Raw genomic sequence first — 21,567 nt, forward strand, 5'->3', positions numbered from 1 at the left:
TCAGTATGGATATGCAAAATAGATCAGGTTTTTGGTTGCTGTGTGTTAAACCTTTTCCCTTTATTCAGATTACAACCACTCATTTTCAGTAATTTGAAAAGGAAATAATCTCCCAAATATCACTATTTCTAAAACAAGCCATAGAAAGTTGGTTGCAATTTCAATTTAATCCTCCAGAAACGACAGAACAAATAATGCAACAGATATTGTGGTTAAATTCAAACATACTAATTGACAAAAAACCTTTATTTTTTGACAGAATGTTTAAAAAAGGTATAATCATCGTAAATGATATCATCAGTAGGACTGGTGGAGTTATGTCGCACATGCAGCTAACAAAAACATATGGAAATGTCTGCTCTACCCAAAATTACAACCAAATAACTGCAGCCTTACCGCAAATGTGGAAGAGGAAAGTGGAAGGGGGAGAAAGTAAGGAACTTGTCTGTCGGCCTTGCATTAAAGAACATAATTGGTTAAGGAAAACTGTGATAAATAAAAAAGTATATCAGTTTCACTTAAGGACCAAAGGATTGACAGCCGTCCCATATAGATTGCAAAATAGTAATGACCTCCCGATCCCATGGCATAGTGTTTATGAACTGACACGCAAAACGACACCGGATTCAAAAATTAGAATCTTTCAATTTACATTATTATATAAAATTCTTGCTACCAATAGAATGTTATTTATATGGGGGATACAATCTTCCCAGCTCTGCAGATTTTGCTGTGAAGAGACAGAATCATTAGATCATTTGTTTTGGTTCTGTCCATTTGTAGCTTGTTTTTGGACACAGGTCCAGGAATGGCTAAAGGATTGCAATATTTACCTGGAGCTAATCTTGCAGATAGCATTACTGGGTGATCTGAAAAGTCATAGTCAATCGATCAATAATATAATCATACTTTTAGCAAAAATGTTTATTTTTAATTCACAATCTGTAGAAGCAATGAGAATAGAAAGGTTCAGAACTTTTGTAAAACATCACAGTACGGTTGAAATATATATGGCAAATAGAAATCCTATATGGATGGTGTTAAGAGATAGATGGGAGGTGTTGAATGGAGTCGAAGGATGGGACTAATAACAAATAACAACAAATAATAACAAGATAACTAATAATGTAAGCATACTGTGTCCATAATAAGTATATAGGTTGTATGTTGGGAGCTTTTGGGAAAGAGCACAGTTAGAAAGATATGGCATATAGACGCAAACCGGATGGACATCATGAAAATGATCGGAGAGGTTGAGAGTAGAAGAAGTTCAGGAGCAAAAACAAATAAAAGTAATAAAGGGGAGTATATATAAAAAACATGGGGGATTGGAAGTGATGCAGACAATTACATTGATGGAAGTGACAATCTATCTGCAATATTAAGCTGATCTAGCCCCTAAAAAATACAAAAATATATAAAATTTAAAAAAGCATTGAGGCACACTGACAATGCCATCACACAATTTATTTGGTATATTTTATAGCCATTTACATCAATCAACACCCAATCCCTGTTTGATGCCTACATCTTCCATTCCTTTGGGGCTGGGGCTAATAGGATCATTCATACAACACTATCCACATTTCCATCCAACCATTTCATGCCGAAGAATTACCTGACGCATGAAAAAATTCACGGCCGGGCTGATGGAAACATGAAATACTGGTACAATTTTAGAACTGTCTACAGACAATTTGTGCGTTCGACATGGGATATTTTTGTGTTGTTAACATTTATTATTATGCGAGAAATTACTGGAAACTCCTTTATGTGCAAATATTGACATAATAACCATCATATTGAAGTAAACTTGGAGACATGCGATTATATGTTGTGTTTTCCTACCACAAATGCTCATATTGTTTTATACAGATTTTAAAATATTCTAATGAAAATCTGTCTCAAATTGGATGGAAACCTACCTAATGTCTTGGAGTGTGCAGTTATGCGTAACAGATTTTGGAATGCTGTTCCTTTCATTCAAGGTCTACAAGATGCCATCTAATTTCCCCATTAATCTCCCTATGCCTATCCACTGTTTAAACTTACAGGCTGCAAGTCAATGAAGGACTTTCTGGTCTCATTGAAGCTGGGTCAGAATGTCTTCCTGCCTATCTTGTAGACTGGTGTTGTTGGGAGGACCACTGGGTGAGGTCAAAAGAGGAGAGGAGTGGAAAGAAGGAGGCAGAGAGAAATTAGTCAAAGGTAGACGTAGGGAGGTTAAAGTCACCCAGAACTGTGAGGGGTGAGCCATCCTCAGGAAAGGAACTTATCAAGGCGCTATATCAAACTTTAACACACGCTATATCAAATAAAATCTACTTTTGTCACATGCACAGGATACAGAAGGTGTAAACGGTACAGTGAATGTGTTACTTGGATAGTAGCAATATCAAAAACAGAAAGTGTCGAGATAAAAATATTTCATAAATATTTTATCATTATTAGATGACGCTTACCCGACACTCGTCTAAATTGATTGGTCATGTGAAGGAAATGCTATAACCACCCCCCAGCCACATCTAGCTAAGTGGATGGGTCACTATTGTCTAGACATGTACACATGTTCATGAAGTACAATAGATGGCCGTAATCACCCCCAGACACACCTGGCTAACTTGATGGGTCATGTAATAATCTGGCAGAAGTGGAGTCTTTTGTTTAGACATGTAGTTAGCTAGGTAGCTAGCTAAACAATGAACCGGCATAATCCCAACTCATGCTACTACCAATACAAACATTGTCATAGCTGTAGTATGAATCTGCAGGTAGCTAAAGCTAACAAACTAGGTTCAATGTTAGCTAGCTAACATTAGGCTATAACTAGCAATGCAAATGGATTTCTGATTCAAATAATTTTACTACACAGATCATACACGTAATATTAGCTAGCGAGCCAGCAAGCTAATGTTTGCTAGCTAACTAACAGTACACTTTAACTTGCAATAAAAATCACTTTCTGACTAAATTAGAAACATATCTGAAAATGTGGCTAGACTCTTACCCGTATACGTGGATGGACCTTTCACGGCAGACTGGAAACATTTAACTCTGTTTTGTTTGTAGCTACATTTTGTTTGGCCAGCGTTGTGTCAAGTCACTCTGGTTCACACTGACCGTGGCGTGTGCAGAAAGTAGCCCATCACTTTTTCCAACTGATCTGTCGATAGCGCCTGCTAAATTCAGGGCATCAAGGTTGAGAAAAGTAGCTACAATTTTGTAGTTCTCGATGGCTAACGTTATATCTTTCAAAAACGGCGCAGTAGAAAATACTATCAACACATACTGAACAGCTCACGTTATAGACAGAAGCATGCTACATGGCAGACAAATCCAAATGCATCTTATGGCATGTCCAGCCCATCCATTATCTCAGCCAATCATTGCTAGCGGGAAGGTTCCGGTCTCTTTCCGTGGCTAAACCAACTAGGGTCGTAATTTAACAATTGTTTTTGTATTTATGGATGGAATACATGTTTGTTATTATGGCACATGAACGTTCATATGTTCCAGAAGGCATTTCTGCCCAAAAACACGTTAATGTTTAAATGCCGCTCCTGTGAAGTAGTGACGTGCGACATATGCCTAGTTTCCTGAAACGAGTCACATATGGCTCACTGCAAATCGTGTTACTGAGTGGACAATGATTTTCAATGGTCTTGCGAGATGAAACAGATATGTCTCCTTAAACGCTTCTGTTTTCGACATGAAAAGAGATGGATGAGACCTGATTTTAGTTTGAGAGAATACTGTACGAAGCAGTTCATATGGATTCCTTGATGCTCTTGAAGAGTGCATATAACAAATTACTTTAATGTATGCTTTTGCCTTGTAATGCAAACAGTGAATTGATAATAACACAAAACAAATCATAAGGCTAGGGAAATGTATCGACAAATATTACAACAACAAGCAACACTCAAACATGATGGAGGATAAACGAGGAGAATCAATCTCCAAGAGAAAACGCGACTCCTCGACGGATACAGATGATTTATGCTTTTCACCACTGGGACTGGTAAGTGTGGAAAGCGATATGTTGAAGTCGATAAATTGGGCATACTAGAATTGGTCAGTAAGGATGTAAAGGAGTTGAAGGTGAGTCTTGAAATGAGTGACGAAAAAGCAGCGATAATGGAGAAAGATACAAAAAAGCTGAAAGGGACAGTTACTAAGATAGAAACGGACGTTAAGGAACTTAAAAAGAAGTACAACTTTCTGAGAGAAGCCTTACTAGACATACAGACAAGATCAATGAGAAAAAATCTAGTACTTTCGGGTATCCAAGAAAAAGGAGAGTTTACCGAAAAAATTGTGGAGGACTTCTTTCTTACAGCGCTTCAAATCCCACTCGATGCTGTCGATAAAATCCAACTCGAACGTGTACACCGTTTCGGACAAAGAGGACAGAGATATGAGCGTCCAATCGGTGCCAAATTTGCTTTCTTTAAGGATAAAGGAATGGTTAAAAGGTAAAAGACTTGCTGGCACGAAAATAGGCATGAATGATCAGTTCCCGAGGGAGATTGCAGAACGGCGCAAAGTTCTGTACCCAATCTTCAAGGAAAATAGATTAAAAGGGAAGCGTGTTGCTCTCGTAGTCGATAAACTGTATGTTGACAACCAAATGTTCCGCGACACAAGACTACTCCATGGCTATTCTGAAAGTTCTAATAGAGGAGTCGAATAATGGAACACCCAATACTAGCCATGGTAGGGATTGTAATAATAAAGCACATTTATAGTATTTATAGTATTTTATAAAGGGATAAGATGGTATTGCAAGAAAGGATAACAAGCAAAATAATACATCTTGAAATATAACTAATTAGAATTAAAGTACTCAATCAACATAGTGGAGATAAAAACATAGCAAACAGAAGACATAGAAGGTACAGTATGTGGGTATGTGTGGATGTATTGTGATGGAAGGAGTGCTGTACGTTTTTGTGTTTGGAAAAGTGTGGCGTTAAGTGAGTGAGAAAGGAAATGGTTTCATATCCCAGAACCAACGTGTGTCTGTGAGCAGGGGTTGTGAGAGAGAGCTTTCCATTTTGTGCAGATGAGGGATATACATCTATTTTTATTTATTTATAGTCCTATCATGATGGAACGGTCCCCAACCCTATACCCTAGACACCCACCTGAGCGACCCATACACCAAAGAGAAGTCCACATCTGTTTTATGGCCCTGCTGTAAGTTGCCTATATGCCCCCTCAAGATTCTGAGCCTGCCTGGCAGGGTTGGTCCTACAAGCCAGAGCCCCCTGATGGGAGAACATAATATACAAGGAAATTCTCAAAGCTGCTAATGAGAACCTTGAAGACCTTGTACCTAGCCGGTGGGGATTCCGGTGGGGTACCCACACCCAGGTAGTGGCAGTGCTGGCAACACTGGCTGCAGTAACCCATGTGGAGGGGGCATATTATTGTGGCCCTGGTGGCACAAAAATAATCAAAGGTCTGACTGCACGGAGATGCTTGTGAAAAATGGTTACAACGGGGGACCAGAGTGTTTGTGTTTCAGGGGAAGAGGGTGCACTCGATCCCTCCGATGTCAACAACTACAGACCAGTATCCCTTCTTTCTTTTCTCTCCAAAACTCTTGAGCGTGCGGTCTCTAGCCAACTCTCCTGCTATCTCTCTCAGAATGACCTTCTTGATCCAAACCAGTCAGGTTTCAAGACTGGTCATTCAACTGAGACTGCTCTTCTCTGTGTCACGGAGGCTCTCCGCACTGCTAAAGCTAACTCTCTCTCCTCTGCTCTTATCCTTCTAGACCTATCCGCTGCCTTTGATACTGTGAACAATCAGATCCTCCTCTCCACCCTCTCCGAGTTGGGCATCTCCGGCGCTGCTCACTCTTGGATTGCGTCCTACCTGACAGGTTGCTCCTACCAGGTGGCGTGGCAAGAATCTGTCTCCGCACCACGTGCTCTCACCACTGGTGTCCCCCAGGGCTCAGTTCTAGGCCCTCTCCTATTCTCTCTATACACCAAGTCACTTGGCTCTGTCATATCCTCACATGGTCTCTCCTATCATTGCTACGCAGATGACACACAATTAATTTTCTCCTTTCCCCCTTCTGATAACCAGGAGGCGAATCACATCTCTGCATGTCTGGCAGACATATCCGTTTGGAGATCGGATCACCACCTCAAGCTGAACCTCGGCAAGACAGATCTGCTCTTCCTCCCGGGAAAGGACTGCCCGCTCCATGATCTCGCCATCACAATTGACAACTCCATTGTGTCCTCCTCCCAGAGTGCAAAGAACCTTGGCGTGACCCTGGACAACATCCTGTCGTTCTCCGCTAACATCAAAGCGGTGACCCGATCCTGCAGGTTCATGCTCTACAACATTCACAGAGTACGACCCTACCTTACACAGAAAGTGGCACAGGTCCTAATCCAGGCACTTGTCATCTCCCGTCTGGATTACTGCAACTCGCTGTTGGCTGGGCTCCCTGCCTGTGCCATTAAACCCCTACAACTTATCCAGAACGCTGCAGCCCGTCTGGTGTTCAACCTTCCCAAGTTCTGTCATGTCACCCCGCTCCTCCACACACTCCACTGGCTTCCAGTTGGGCTCGCATCTACTACAAGACCATGGTGCTTGCCTACGGAGCTGTGAGGGGAACGGCACCTCCTTACCTTCAGGCTCTGATCAGACCCTACACCCAAACGAGGGCACTACGTTCATCCACCTCTGGCCTGCTAGCTCCCCTACCTCTATGGAAGCACAGTTCCCGCTCAGCCCAGTCAAAGCTATTCGCTGCTCTGGCACACCAATGGTGGAACAAGCTCCCCCATGACGCCAGGACAGCAGAGTCATTGATCACCTTCCGGAGACACTTGAATCCCTACCTCTTTAAGGAATACCTGGAATAGTATAAAGTAATCCTTCTACCCCCCCACCTAGTGAATGACCTGCAGAGAGCTGGGACCAAAGTAAGAAAGCCTACAATTAGTAACACACTACGCCGCCAGGGACTCAAATCCTGCAGTACCAGACATGTCCCCCTGCTTACATGTCCCTGCCCGTCTGAAGAGTGCATTTGGATGATCCAGAAGAGGATTGGGAGAATGTAATATGGTCAGATGAAACCAAAATAGAACTTTTTGGTAAAAACTCAACTCGTCGTGTTTGGAGGACAAAGAATGCTGAGTTGCATCCAAAGAACACCATACCTACTGTGAAGCATGGGGGTGGAAACATCATGCTTTGGGGCTGTTTTTCTGCAAAGGGACCAGGACTACTGATCCGTGTAAAGGAAAGAATGAATGGGGCCATGTATCGTGAGATTTTGAGTGAAAACCTCCTTCCATCAGCAAGGGCATTGAAGATGAAACGTGGCTGGGTCTTTCAGCATGACAATGATCCCAAACACACATTACATTTTTACATTTTAGTCATTTAGCAGACGCTCTTATCCAGAGCGACTTACAGGAGCAATTAGGGTTAAGTGCCTTGCTCAAGGGCACATTTACGTCATTTAGCAGACGCTCTTATCCAGAGCGACTACAAATTGGTGCATTCACCCTATAGCCAGTGGGATAACCACTTTACAATTATACTTTTTTTTTTTTTTTTTTTTGGGGGGGGGGGGGGGTAGAAGGATTACTTTATCCTATCCCAGGTGTTCCTTAAGGAGGTGGGGTTTCAAATGTCTCCGGAAGGTGGTGAGTGACTCCGCTGTCCTGGCGTCGTGAGGGAGCTTGTTCCACCATTGGGGTGCCAGAGCAGCGAACAGTTTTGACTGGGCTGAGCGGGAACTATGCTTCCGCAGAGGAAGGGGAGCCAGCAGGCCAGAGGTGGATGAACGCAATGCCCTCGTTTGGGTGTAGGGACTGATCAGAGCCTGAAGGTACGGAGGTGCCGTTCCCCTCACTGCTCCATAGGCAAGCACCATGGTCTTGTAACGGATGCGAGCTTCAACTGGAAGCCAGTGGAGTGTGCGGAGGAGGGGGGTGACGTGAGAGAACTTGGGAAGGTTGAACACCAGACGGGCTGCGGCATTCTGGATGAGTTGTAGGGGTTTAATGGCACAGGCAGGGAGCCCAGCCAACAGCGAGTTGCAGTAATCCAGACGGGAGATGACAAGTGCCTGGATTAGGACCTGTGCCGCTTCCTGTGTAAGGCAGGGTCGTACTCTCCGAATGTTGTAGAGCATGAACCTGCAGGATCGGGTCACCGCCTTGATGTTAGCGGAGAACGACAGGGTGTTGTCCAGGGTCACGCCAAGGCTCTTCGCACTCTGGGAGGAGGACACAACGGAGTTGTCAACCGTGATGGCGAGATCATGGAACGGGCAGTCCTTCCCCGGGAGGAAGAGCAGCTCCGTCTTGCCAGGGTTCAGCTTGAGGTGGTGATCCGTCATCCATACTGATATGTCGGCCAGACATGCAGAGATGCGATTCGCCACCTGGTTATCAGAAGGGGGAAAGGAGAAGATTAGTTGTGTATCGTCAGCGTAGCAATGATAGGAGAGGCCATGTGAGGATATGACAGAGCCAAGTGACTTGGTGTATAGGGAGAAAAGGAGAGGGCCTAGAACTGAGCCCTGGGGGACACCAGTGGTGAGAGCACGTGGTGCGGAGACAGCTTCTCGCCACGCCACTTGGTAGGAGCGACCGGTCAGGTAGGACGCAATCCAGGAGTGAGCCGCGCCGGAGATGCCCAGCTCGGAGAGGGTGGAGAGGAGGATCTGATGGTTCACTGTATCAAAGGCAGCAGACAGGTCTAGAAGGACAAGAGCAGAGGAGAGAGAGTTAGCTTTAGCAGTGCGGAGAGCCTCCGTGACACAGAGAAGAGCAGTCTCAGTTGAATGACCAGTCCTGAAACCTGACTGGTTTGGATCAAGAAGGTCATTCTGAGAGAGATAGCAAGAGAGTTGGCTAAAGACGGCACGCTCAATAGTTTTGGAAAGAAAAGAAAGAAGGGATACTGGTCTGTAGTTGTTGACATCAGTGGGATCGAGTGTTGGTTTTTTGAGAAGGGGTGCAACTCTCGCTCTCTTGAAGACGGAAGGGACATGGCCAGCGGTCAAGGATGAGTTGATCAGCGAGGTGAGGTAGGGGAGAAGGTCACCGGAGATGGTCTGGAGAAGAGAGGAGGGGATGGGGTCAAGCGGGCAGGTTGTTGGGCGGCCTGCAGTCACTAGTCGCAAGATTTTATCTGGAGAGAGAGGGGAGAAAGAAGTCAAAGCATTGGGTAGGGCAGTGTGAGCAGGACCAGCAGTGTCATTAGACTTAACAAACGAGGATCGGATGTCATAAACCTTCTTTTCAAAGTGGTTGACAAAGTCATCCACAGAGAGGGAGGAGGGGGGGGGGGGGGGGGGGGGGGGGAGGATTCAGCAGTGAGGAGAATGTGGCAAAGAGCTTCCTAGGGTTAGAGGCAGATGCTTGGAATTTAGAGTGGTAGAAAGTGGCCTTAGCAGCAGAAACAGATGAAGAAAATGTAGAGAGGAGGGAGTGAAAAGATGCCAGGTCGGCAGGGAGTTTAGTTTTCTTCCATTTCCGCTCAGCTGCCCGGAGCTCTGTTCTGTGAGCTCGCAATGAGTCATCAAGCCACGGAGCTGGAGGGGAGGACCGAGCCGGCCGGGAGGATAGGGGACACAGGGAGTCAAAGGATGCAGAAAGGGAGGAGAGGAGGGTTGAGGAGGCAGAATCAGGAGATTGGAGGGAGAAGGATTGAGCAGAGGGAAGAGATGATAGGATGGAAGAGGAGAGAGTAGTGGGAGAGAGAGAGCGAAGGTTGCGGCGGCGCGTTACCATCTGTGTAGGGGCAGAGTGAGTAGTGTTGGAGGAGAGCGAGAGAGAAAAGGATACAAAGTAGTGGTCGGAGACATGGAGGGGAGTTGCAGTGAGATTAGTAGAAGAGTAACATCTAGTAAAGATGAAGTCAAGCATATTGCCTGCCTTGTGAGTGGGGGGGGATGGTGAGAGGGTGAGGTCAAAAGAGGAGAGGAGTGGAAAGAAGGAGGCAGAGAGAAATGAGTCAAATGTAGACGTAGGGAGGTTGAAATCCCCCAAAACTGTGAAGGATGAGCCATCCTCAGGAAAGGAACTTATCAAGGCGTCAAGCTCATTGATGAACTCTCCAAGGGAACCTGGAGGGCGATAGATGACAAGGATATTAAGCTTAAATGGGCTAGTGACTGTGACAGCGTGGAATTCAAATGAGGAGATAGACAGATGGGTTAGGGGAAAAATTGAGAATGACCACTTGGGAGAGATGAGGATTCCTGTGCCACCACCCCTCTGACCAGATGCTCTCGGGGTATGCGAGAACACATGGTCAGACGAGGAGAGAGCAGTAGGAGTAGCAGTGTTTTCAGTGGTGATCCATGTTTCCGTCAGCGCCAGGAAGTCGAGGGACTGGAGGGTAGCATAGGCTGGGATGAAGTCAGCCTTGTTGGCGGCAGAACGGCAGTTCCAGAGGCTGCCTGAGACCTGGAACTCCAGGTGTGTGGTGCGTGCAGGGACCACCAGGTTAGAGAGGCAGCAGCCACGCGGTGTGAGGCGTTTGTGTAGCCTGTGCGGAGAGGAGAGAACAGGGATAGGCAGAGGCATAGTTGACAGGCTGCAGCAGATGGCTACAATAATGCAGAGGAGATCGGAATGAAATGAACTAAACATCTGGGAAAGGAGAGAGCAGGCCTCCCTCACCAAAAAAAAATAAATATATATAACTCTCCCAACTTCCACCTCAGAAACTATAATTGTTTCACTGAACCACCCGAGTAAAACTCTCCCAACTTCCACTTTAGAAATTAGAATTGTTGTAAACTACAGCAGACTGTTATCAGTAGCTGTAATTAAGTACAGCAGCTACCAACCACCTAACGTTAATGCCTCGGATGAGGTTAGAAAAACAGCTGAATGGTAGCAGCTAGCTGGCTCAATCACAGGTACTCTTAAGCATGAAATAACATTGGAAACAATTAACCACAGTTGCAAAAAGTTACCAGTAGCTACTCGCTAGCTGGCTAGCTAGCTTTGTTGGTCCAAGTAGTGGGTAAGCTAGCCTCGTGCTTCGCTGGGGTCTGCCGAATACAATACTTACCTACAATAATTACCTACAATAACCTTCAATAACTACCTGAGTAAGCTACCTATAATACCAAACTACAATACCTACCTACAATCTAAATACATGGTTTAAGCTTAACTCAACACCATATAAGAAGCCAAGCTTACCTTTCATAACGCAGCAATGATTAAACGTTGGGTAGCTAGCACAAAGATATTGTATTTAGCTACCACAGTACAGCCAGCTGGTAGTGTTGGCTGGCTAGCAATGGCTGCTGTGTTGACTTTGTTTGAAAAACGGCGTCGCTGCGAACGAATGTAGCTGGCTAAAAGGATATTGTTTTTAGTTGCTACCGTTGCTAATAGCTACTCGCCAGCTAATCCAGGAGGTGAGTTAGCTAGCTAGCTTCGTGCTACACCCGGCACCGCCGAATACAAAAGTAACCTACAATAACTACACAACAGCTACCCACAACAGCCCACGATGCCTACCTATACTACTTAATAATATACAGCCCACGATGCCTACCTATAATACCTAACTACAATCTAAATACATAGTTTAAGCCTTACTCGACAAAGCCCAAGCTATGTATAAAGCCAAACTGGCAGACTGCAATCAGTAGCCGTAATTAAGTACAGCAGCTACCAACCACCTAACGTTAATGATAATGAGGTTAGAAAAACAGCTGAATGGTGACGGCTAGCTGGCTCAATCACAGGTACTCTTAAGCGTGAAATAACATTGGAAACAATTAACCACTGTTGCTAAAAGTTACCAGTAGCTACCCGCTAGCTAGCTAGCTAGCTAGCTTTGTTGGTCCAAGTAGTGGGTAAGCTAGCCTCGTGCTTCGCCGGGGTCCGCCGAATACAGTCCTTACCTACAATAATTACCTACAATAACCTACAATAACTACCTGAGTAAACTACCTATAATACCTAACTACAATACATACCTACAATCTAAATACATGGTTTAAGCTTTACTCAACACCATATAAGAAGCCAAGCTTACCTCCTGCTAGAGAAAACACAACCTCTCCCGACCACCGTAAATGCCATTACCCACTAATATTTTTAAAAGTGTAGTAATGATTTTACATATTTAGATATTTGTTTAATTACTTTGAAAGCAGTCTATGGACAACTGCTGATGTAAAAAGGGCTTTATAAAATACATTTGATTGGTTCATTGATTGACTTACAGAGGTGGCGTAGTGAATGTCCTTCCAGACGGCCGTCTCGCGAGAGAGGTCCGACGCCTCAAACAGGTTCGTAAGAAGCATTTCAAGGTCCTGGAGTGGCCTAGCCAGTCTCCAGATCTCAACCCCATAGAAAATCTTTGGAGGGAGTTGAAAGTCCGTGTTGCCCAGCGACAGCCCCAAAACATCACTGCTCTAGAGGAGATCTGCATGGAGGAATGGGCCAAAATACCAGCAACAGTGTGTGAAAACCTTGTGAAGACTTACAGAAAACGTTTGACCTGTGTCATTGCCAACAAAGGGTATATAACAAAGTATTGAGAAACTTTTGTTATTGACCAAATACTTATTTTCCACCATAATTTGCAAATAAATTCATTAAAAATCCTACAATGTTATTTTCTGGATTTATTTTTCTAATTTTGTCTGTCATAGTTGACGTGTACCTATGATGAAAATTACAGGCCTCTCTCATCTTTTTAAGTGGGAGAAATTGCACAATTGGTGGCTGACTAAATACTTTTTTCCCCACTGTATATATTGAGGTGAGAGCATTGGAAATGCTTTTGGTGGTTGACCTGCATCTGTTTTGTGGGTGGCACTGTGTGCTGTTTTTGAAGGATGGGTCCTGGCCTCTCGGGGGGCCTAGGGATCCAGGGGGATGGGGGTGGTATATCGATCACTGGGATCACAACCCAACTTGGGATGGAGAGGGGCATTAGTGGGGGAAATAGTGGATAACAATTGGAGGGTTACTTAGTAGCATTGCAAATATCATGGTACAGCTATATGGACACTCAATCACTATTGTATTTTTTATTGGTAAATGTACAAACATACACTACCATTCAAAAGTTTGGGGTCACTTAGAAATGTCCTTGTTTTCCATGAAAACATACATGAAATGAGTTTGAATAGGACATATAGCAAAATGAATAGGAAATGTAGTCATTGACAAGGTTAGAAATAATGATTTTTAATTGAAATAATAATTGTGTCCTTCAAACTTTGCTGTCGTCAAAGAATCCTCCATTTGCAGCAATTACAGCCTTGCAGACCTTTGGCATTCTAGTTGTCAATTTGTTGAGATAATCTGAAGAGATTTCACCGCATGCTTCCTGAAGCACCTCCCACAAGTTGGATTGGCTTGATGGGCACTTCTTACGTACCATACGGTCAAGCTGCTCCCACAACAACTCAATAGGGTTGAGATCCACGACTATGCTGGCCACTCCATTATAGACAGAATACCAGCTGACTGCTTCTTCCCTAAATTGTTCTTGCATAGTTTGGAGCTGTGCTTTGGTTAATTGTCCTGTTGTAGGAGGAAATTGGCTCCAATCAAGCGCCGTCCACAGGGTATGGCATGGCGTTGCAAAATGGCGTGATAGCCTTCCTTCTTCAAGATCCCTTTTACCCTGTACAAATCTCCCATTTTACTACCACCAAAGCACCCCCAGACTATCACATTGCTTCCAGCATGCTTGACAGATGGCATCAAGCACTCCTCCAGCATCTTTTCATTTGGTCTGCGTCTCATAAATGTTATTCTTTGTGATCCGGACACCTTAAACTTCAATTTGTCTGTCCATAACACTTTTTTCCAATCTTCCTCTTTCTAGTGTCAGAGTTCTTTTGCCCATCTTAATCTTTTCTTTTTATTGGCCAGTCTGAGATATGGCTTTTTCTTTGCAACTCTGCCTAGAAGATCAGCATCCCGGACTCGCCTCTTCACTGTTTTACATTTAAGTCATTTAGCAGACGCCCTTATCCAGAGTGATTTACAAATTGGTGCATTCAACTTATGATAGCCAGTGGGACAACCACCCTATTATAATTTTTTTGTAATGGGGGGGGGGGGGGGGGTTAGAAGGATTACTTTTATACTGTTGATGTTGAGACTGCCAGTTGAGGACCTGTGAGGCGTCTGTTTCTCAAACTAGATACTAATGTATTTGTCCTCTTGCTCAGTTGTGCACTGGGGCCTCCCACTCCTCTTTCTTTTCTGGTTAGAGACAGTTTGCGCTGTTCTGTGAAGGCAGTAGTACATAGCGTTGTACGAGATCTTCAGTTTCTTAGCAATTTCTCACATGGAATAGCCTTCAGTTCTCAGAACAAGATTAGATTGAAGACTTTCAGAAGAAAGTTATATGTTTCTGGCCATTTTGAGCCTGTAATCGAACCCACAGTTGCTGATGCTCCAGATACTCAACTAGTCTCAAGAAGGCCAGTTTTATTGCTTCTTTAATCAGCACAACAGTTTTCAGCTGTGCTAACATAATGGCAAAAGGGTTTTCTAATGATCAATTAGCCTTTTAAAATGATAAACTTGGATTAGCAAACACAACGTGCCATTGGAACACAGGACTGATGGTTGCTGATAATGGGCCTCTGTACGCCTATGTAGATATTCCATTAAAAATCATCTGTTTCCAGCTACAATAGCCATTTACAACATTAACAATGTCTACACTGTATTTCTGATCAATTTGATGTTATTTTAATGGACAAAAAAATTGCTTTTCTTTCGAAAAGAAGGACATTTCTAAGTTACCGCAAACTTTTGAACGGTAGTGTATATTATGAAAAATAGATTTGAAACCTGTATCTCATTATGGTAAGTGGTGAAATAAGTATAGCCAGCTATAATTGTAATGGCTTAGCAGATAATAACAAAAGAAGAACAATATTTACATGGCTCAAAGAGAAGGAATATAATATCTATTGTTTACAGGAAACTCATTCAACAATTCTAGATGGTTGTGTGGAAAAAGGACTGGGGGGGGGGGGGGGGGGGGGGCATGCTCTTAAGGAAATCATGAATGTCATTGAAACATTAGAACTAGTAGATATATGGAGGCTTAAATATCCTGACCTAGTGAGATATACATGGCGGAGATTCAATCAAGCTAGTCGTCTTGACTTCTTTCTTATGTCATTCTTCTTGGCACGAAAAGTTTAAAAAGTGTTGATAGGGGACAGAATGCGGACCATCATATAATTGGTATATACATTACTCTTACTGAATTTCCACGTGGGCGAGGATATTGGAAATTTAATCAAAGACTATTGGATGATAACTTGTTTTTAACTAGGACAGAGGAATTTATAACAGATTTTTTCCTAAATAACATAGGTACAGCAAACCCCCTTATTGTATGGGACACTTATAAATGTGCCTTTAGAGGCCATGCAATTCAGTACTCATCTCGAAAACAAAAGCAATTTAGGTCAAAAGTATCCATACTAACAAATGAAATAGAAGGTCTAACAGAGGCTCTGAATAAATTAGAGTAAAATCAAAAAGAAATGGAGAAACGTATTCAAGAAAGATCAAGTGTAATATATTATAAAAAATAAAGCAAACTGGATGGAATATAGGGAAAAATACGCCAAATTCTTTTAAAATCTTCAACATAGAAATGCTACCAAAAATAATTTACTGAAACTGGTTACAAATGATGGAGTCACCCATGATTCACCAAATTATATTTTGAAGGAGGACGCAAGGTACTTTAAGCATATGTTTTCGTTTCAGTTGCCTCCATCTCCTCAAACTGAAGCTTATTGTAGGGATTTTTTTTCTTTTGATAATGTAAAATTAACAGCCATACAGAAAGACTCATGTGAAGGTGAAATTACAGAGGAGAAACTTCTGGATGCAATTAAAGACTTTAAGTCCGGAAAACTCCAGGGTTGGATGGCATACCAGTCGAGGTATACCAAACCTTTTTTGATATACTTAGAGGACCGTTATTAGTATGTTTTAACCACTCCTATGTAAATGCTAGATTATCAGACACTCAAGAAGAAGGTCTGACTTCATTATTACTGAAACAGTATACAAGTGGGAAATATAAAGATCCAGTCCATTTAAAATATTGGATGCCCCTTACACTTCAGTGTTGTGATGCAAATATTCTAGCAAAATGTATAGCGCATAGGATTAAAAAGGTATTGTTGGAAATTCATTCTAATCAGTTTTTTTACATGGAAGATACATTGGAGATAATATAAGGAAAGTACTGGAAATAATAGAACACTATGAAAAGTCTGGGAAACCAGGCCTGCTATTCATAGCAGACTTTGTAAAGGCATTTGAAAAAGTACGACTGGAGTACATATATAAATACCTGGAGCATTTCAATTTTGGAGAATCTCTTATAAAATGGGTTAAAATCATGTATAGTAACCCTAGTTGTAAAATAGTAAATAATGGCTTTTTCTCCGAAAGTTTTAAACTGTCAAGAGGAGTAAAACAAGGTTGTCCACTATCGGCATATCTATTTATTATGGCCATCGAAATGTTAACTATTAAAATCAGATCCAACAATAATATCAAGGGTTACAAATCCAGGGCTTAAAAAGAAAGGTGTCATTGTACGCTGATGATTCATGTTTTCTTTTAAATCCACAACTTGAATCCCTCCACAGCCTCATAGAGGATCTAGATACATTTTCTAACCTCTCTGGATTACAACCAAATTATGATAAATGTACTATATTACATATTGGATCACTAAAAAATAACAATTGTACATTACCATGTAGTTTACCAATAAAATGGTCTGATGGGGATGTGGATATACTCGGAATACATATCCCAAATGAAATAAATTATCTCACTCCAATACATTTTAATAGAAAGTTAGCAAAAATAAGATCTTGCTACCATGCAAAGGTAAATACCTGTCTATTTGTGGAAAAATCACCCTGATTAACTATTTAGTATTATCCTAGTTTACCCATTTGCTTTTGGTCTTGCCCACGCCTAGCGAACAGTTATTTAAATTATATCAGAAAAAAAATATTCAATTTTATTTGGAACGGCAAGCAACACAAAATTAAATGGGCCTATTTATATAATGAATATGAATTTGGAGGACAGAAATTATTAAATATTAAAGCATTAGACCTATCACTAAAAGCTTCAGTCATACAAAAGTTAAACTTAAATCCGATCTGGTTCTCTAGCAAATTAGTCAGATTGTCTCACCCCATGTTCAAGAATGGCCTTTTCCCCTTTATTGAGATTACAACCTCTCACTTTCAGTTATTTGAAAAGTAAATTGTCTCCCAAATATCACTATTTCTAAAACAAGCCATAGAAAGTTGGTTGCAATTTCAATTTAATCTTCCAGAAATGATAGAACAAATATTGCAAAAAATATTTTGGTTAAACTCAAATATACTAATTGATAGAAAAGGTATAATCTTCGTAAATGATATCATAGGTAGGGCTGGTGGAGTTATGTGCACATGCAGCAAACAAAAACATATGGAAATGTCTGCTCTACCCAAAATTACAACAAAATAATTGCAGCAAAAAATGGAATAGGGAAGTGGAAGGGGGAAAAAGTAAGGGACTTCTCTGTCGGCTCTGCATTAAAGAACATAATTGGTTAAAGAAAATTGTGATAAATAATGAAGTATACCAGTTTAATTTAAGGACCAAAGGATTGACAGCCATCCCATATAGATTGCAAAATAGTTGGGAAGAGATTTTTGACATACCGATTCCATGGCATGGTGTTTATGAACTGATACGCAAAACGACGCCGGATTCAAAACGTATAATTTTTCAATTTAAATGATTATACAAAATTCTTGCTACCAATATAATGTTATTTATATGGGGGATACAATCTTCCCAGCTCTACAGATTTTGCTGCGAAGAGACAGAATCATTAGATCATTTGTTTTGATACTGTCTATTTGTAGCTTGTTTCTGGTCACAGGTCCAGGAATGGCTGAAGTATTGCAATATTTACCTGGAGCTAACCCTGCAGATAGCACTACTCGGTGATCTGAAAAGTCATAGTCAATCGATCAATAATATAATAATACGTTTAGCAAAACATTTTCATTTACAATCTGTAGAAACAATTAGAATAGAAGGGTTGAGAACTTTTGTGAAACATAACAGTACAGTTGAAAAATATATGGTAAATCCAATATGGATGGGGTTAGGCGATAGATGGGAGGTGTTGAATGGAGCTGAAGGAAGGGACTAATAACAACTAACAACAACTAATAACAACAAGATAACTAATGTAAAGCATACTGTGTCCATAATAAGTATATAGGTTATAGGTTGAGAGATTTAGTGAAAGAGCAAAGTTACATATACACGTACATATACACATACATATACACATACATACAGTGGCTTGCGAAAGTATTCACCCCCCTTGGCATTTTTCCTATTTTGTTGCCTTACAACCTGGAATTAAAATAGATTTTTTGGGGGTTTGCATTATTTGATTTAAAAAACATGCCTACGACTTTGAAGATGCAAAATATGTTTTATTGTGAAACAAACAAGAAATAAGACAACTTGAGCGTGCATAACTATTCACCCCCCAAAAAAGCAATACTTTGTAGAGCCACCTTTTGCAGCAATTACAGCTGCAAGTCTATTGGGGTATGTCTCTATAAGCTTGGCACTTCTAGCCACTGGGATTTTTGCCCATTCTTCAAGGCAAAACTAATCCAGCTCCTTCAAGTTGGATGGGTTCCGCTGGTGTACAGCAATCTTTAAGTCATACCACAGATTCTCAATTGGATTGAGGTCTGGGCTTTGACTAGGCCATTCCAAGACATTTAAATGTTTCCCCTTAAACCACTTGAGTGTTGCTTTAGCAGTATGCTTAGTGTCATTGTCCTGCTGGAAGGTGAACCTCCGTCCCAGTCTCAAATCTCTGGAAGACTGAAACAGGTTTCCCTCAAGAATTTCCTTGTATTTTGCACCATTCATCATTCTTTCAATTCTGACCAGTTTCCCAGTACCTGCCGATAAAAAACATCCCCACAGCATGATGCTGCCACCACCTTGCTTCACTGTGAGGATGGTGTTCTCGGGGTGATGAGAGGTTTTGGGTTTGCGCCAGACACAGCGTTTTCCTTGATGGCCAAAAAGCGGAATTTTAGTCTCATCTGACCAGAGTACCTTCTTCCATATGTTTGGGGAGTCTCCAACATGCCTTTTGGCGAACACCAAACATGTTTGCTTATTTTGTTCCTCAAGCAATGGCTTTTTCTGGCCACTCTTTCGTAAAGCCCAGCTCTGTGGAGTGTACAGCTTAAAGTGGTCCTATGGACAGGTACTCCAATCTCCGCTGTGGAGCTTTGCAGCTCCTTCAGGGTTATCTTTGGTCTCTTTGTTGCCGCTCTCATTAATGCCCTCCTTGCCTTGTCCGTGAGTTTTGGTGGGCGGCCCTCTCTTGGCAGGTTTGTTGTGGTGCCATATTCTTTCCATTTTTAAATAATGGATTTAATGGTGCTCCGTGGGATGTTCAAAGTTTCTGATATTTTTTTATTACCCAACCCTGATCTGTACTTCTCCACAACTCTGTACTTCTCCCTGACCTGTTTGGAGAGCTCCTTGGTCTTCATTGTGCCGCTTGCTTGGTGGTGCCCCTTGCTTAGTGGTGTTCCAGACTCTGGGGCCTTTCAGAACAGGTGTATATATACTGAGATCATGTGACACTTAGATTGCACACAGGTGGACTTTATTTCACTAATTATGTGACTTCTGAAGGTAATTGGTTGCACCAGATCTTATTTAGGGGCTTCATAGCAAAGGGGGTGAATACATATGCACACACCACTTTTCCGTTATTTATTTTTTAGAATTTTTTGAAACAAGTAATTTTTTCATTTTCACTTCACCAATGTTGTGTATGTCCATTACATAAAATAAAAATAAAAATCAATTTAAGTTACAGGTTGTAATGCAACAAAATAGGAAAGACGCCAAGGGGGATTAATACTTTTGCAAGGCACATATATACACTGCTCAAAAAAATTAAGGGAACACTAAAATAACACATCCTAGATCTGAATGAATGAAATAATCTTATTAAATACTTTTTTCTTTACATAGTTGAATGTGCTGACAACAAAATCACACAAAAATTATCAATGGAAATCAAATGTATCAACCCATGGAGGTCTGGATTTGGAGTCACCCTCAAAATTAAAGTGGAAAACCACACTACAGGCTGATCCAACTTTGATGTAATGTCCTTAAAACAAGTCAAAATGAGGCTCAGTAGTGTGTGTGGCCTCCACGTGCCTGTATGACCTCCCTACAACGCCTGGGCATGCTCCTATTATTACGCACACCTGTTCCCCATCGTTACGCACACCTGGTCATCATTTACTCCATGATTACTCCCCCTTTATTTAGCCCTCAGTTGACATCAGTCATTAGGCAGTATTGTTTTCTCTCACGTTCTGTACGCGTCTCATGTTTGTTCATCGGTATTGTTTCTTTATTAAACTCACCTTCTGCACCTGCTTCGTAAATGTTACAGAATACTACCTCTGAAAAATGGAAGCAGCAGAGGATAACAACATCTTCCAGACAGTCAAGGAACATGGTCATTACATTTACATTTTAGTCATTTAGCAGACGCTCTTATCCAGAGTGACTTACAGTTATTGAGTGCATACATTGGTCATCTACTCCACCAACACCACGACCAGCTGGCGCAACTGGGTACAGCAGTGGAGGAGGCCCTCCGCGTTCTCCACTGCCTCGACACCACCAGCGAGGCTTTCCATACCCCTAACAGAGGGCCTCCTACCACGGGTCGTTACAGTGAGCCAGTCCCCCAGCCTACCCAGCCGTCCACCCAGGTCAGTGATGCCCGACTGTCCCTTCCGGAGAAGTATGACAGTACTCCATCGAAATGCTGTTGCTTCCTACTCCAGTGCTCCCTCTTTCACCTATCAGATGGTAGCCCCCACCACCGAGAGGTCCAAGGATGGCAGGGTCATTAACCTGCTGACCGGACGGGCATTGGAGTGGGCTACGGCCGTCTGGGAGAGAGGACAGGAGGACCTAGGTTCCTATGAGAGGTTCATGGCTCTGTTCAGGGCGGTCTTCAACCATCCTCCAGAGGGCAGAGTGGGAGGTGAGCAACTTCTCTAACTCCAGCAGGGTGCCCAGACTGCTGCGGAGTACGCCCTCACCTTTCGTACTGTGGCAGCCTCCAGCGGATGGAATGAGCCGGCGCTCCGCACTCTGTTCCGGAGAGGACTGCGCGAAGAGGTCCAGACAGAGTGGCATGTCGGGATGACAACCTATCCTTGGACGTCTTTATCGCAATGGCCATCCGTCTGGATAACCTTCTTCGGGAGCGCTGGTGCCCACCTTGCCTCCCTCCTTTGGCTGTCCTGAGACTGAACCCATGGAGGTAGGGGCCACACACCTCTCTGCGGCGTCGTCGGAGACAGCTGGGGCTCTGTCCCTATGCTTCAGCGGTGTCCGGTGCGTCCTAACCCGGGGTCCACTAGAGCAGAGGGGCGGCCACGTGATC

At 42.6% G+C, this 21,567-nt stretch overlaps 1 pseudogene across 1 annotated transcript in view; it reads right to left on the reverse strand.

The window, feature by feature from the left end:
- The window catches only part of LOC311104639 (glutathione reductase-like), an 84,111-nt pseudogene extending 62,794 nt beyond the window's left edge, over positions 1 to 21,317 (reverse strand). Inside the window, exon 1 of the transcript in view lies at positions 21,138 to 21,317. The product of the transcript in view is annotated as a glutathione reductase-like (transcript). The remainder of the gene's footprint in view (positions 1 to 21,137) is intronic.
- Positions 21,318 to 21,567: the final 250 nt, after the last annotated feature.

The sequence above is a fragment of the Coregonus lavaretus genome (genome assembly GCF_964263955.1).
Source record: "Coregonus lavaretus genome assembly, chromosome: 29".
Taxonomy (NCBI): domain Eukaryota; kingdom Metazoa; phylum Chordata; class Actinopteri; order Salmoniformes; family Salmonidae; genus Coregonus; species Coregonus lavaretus.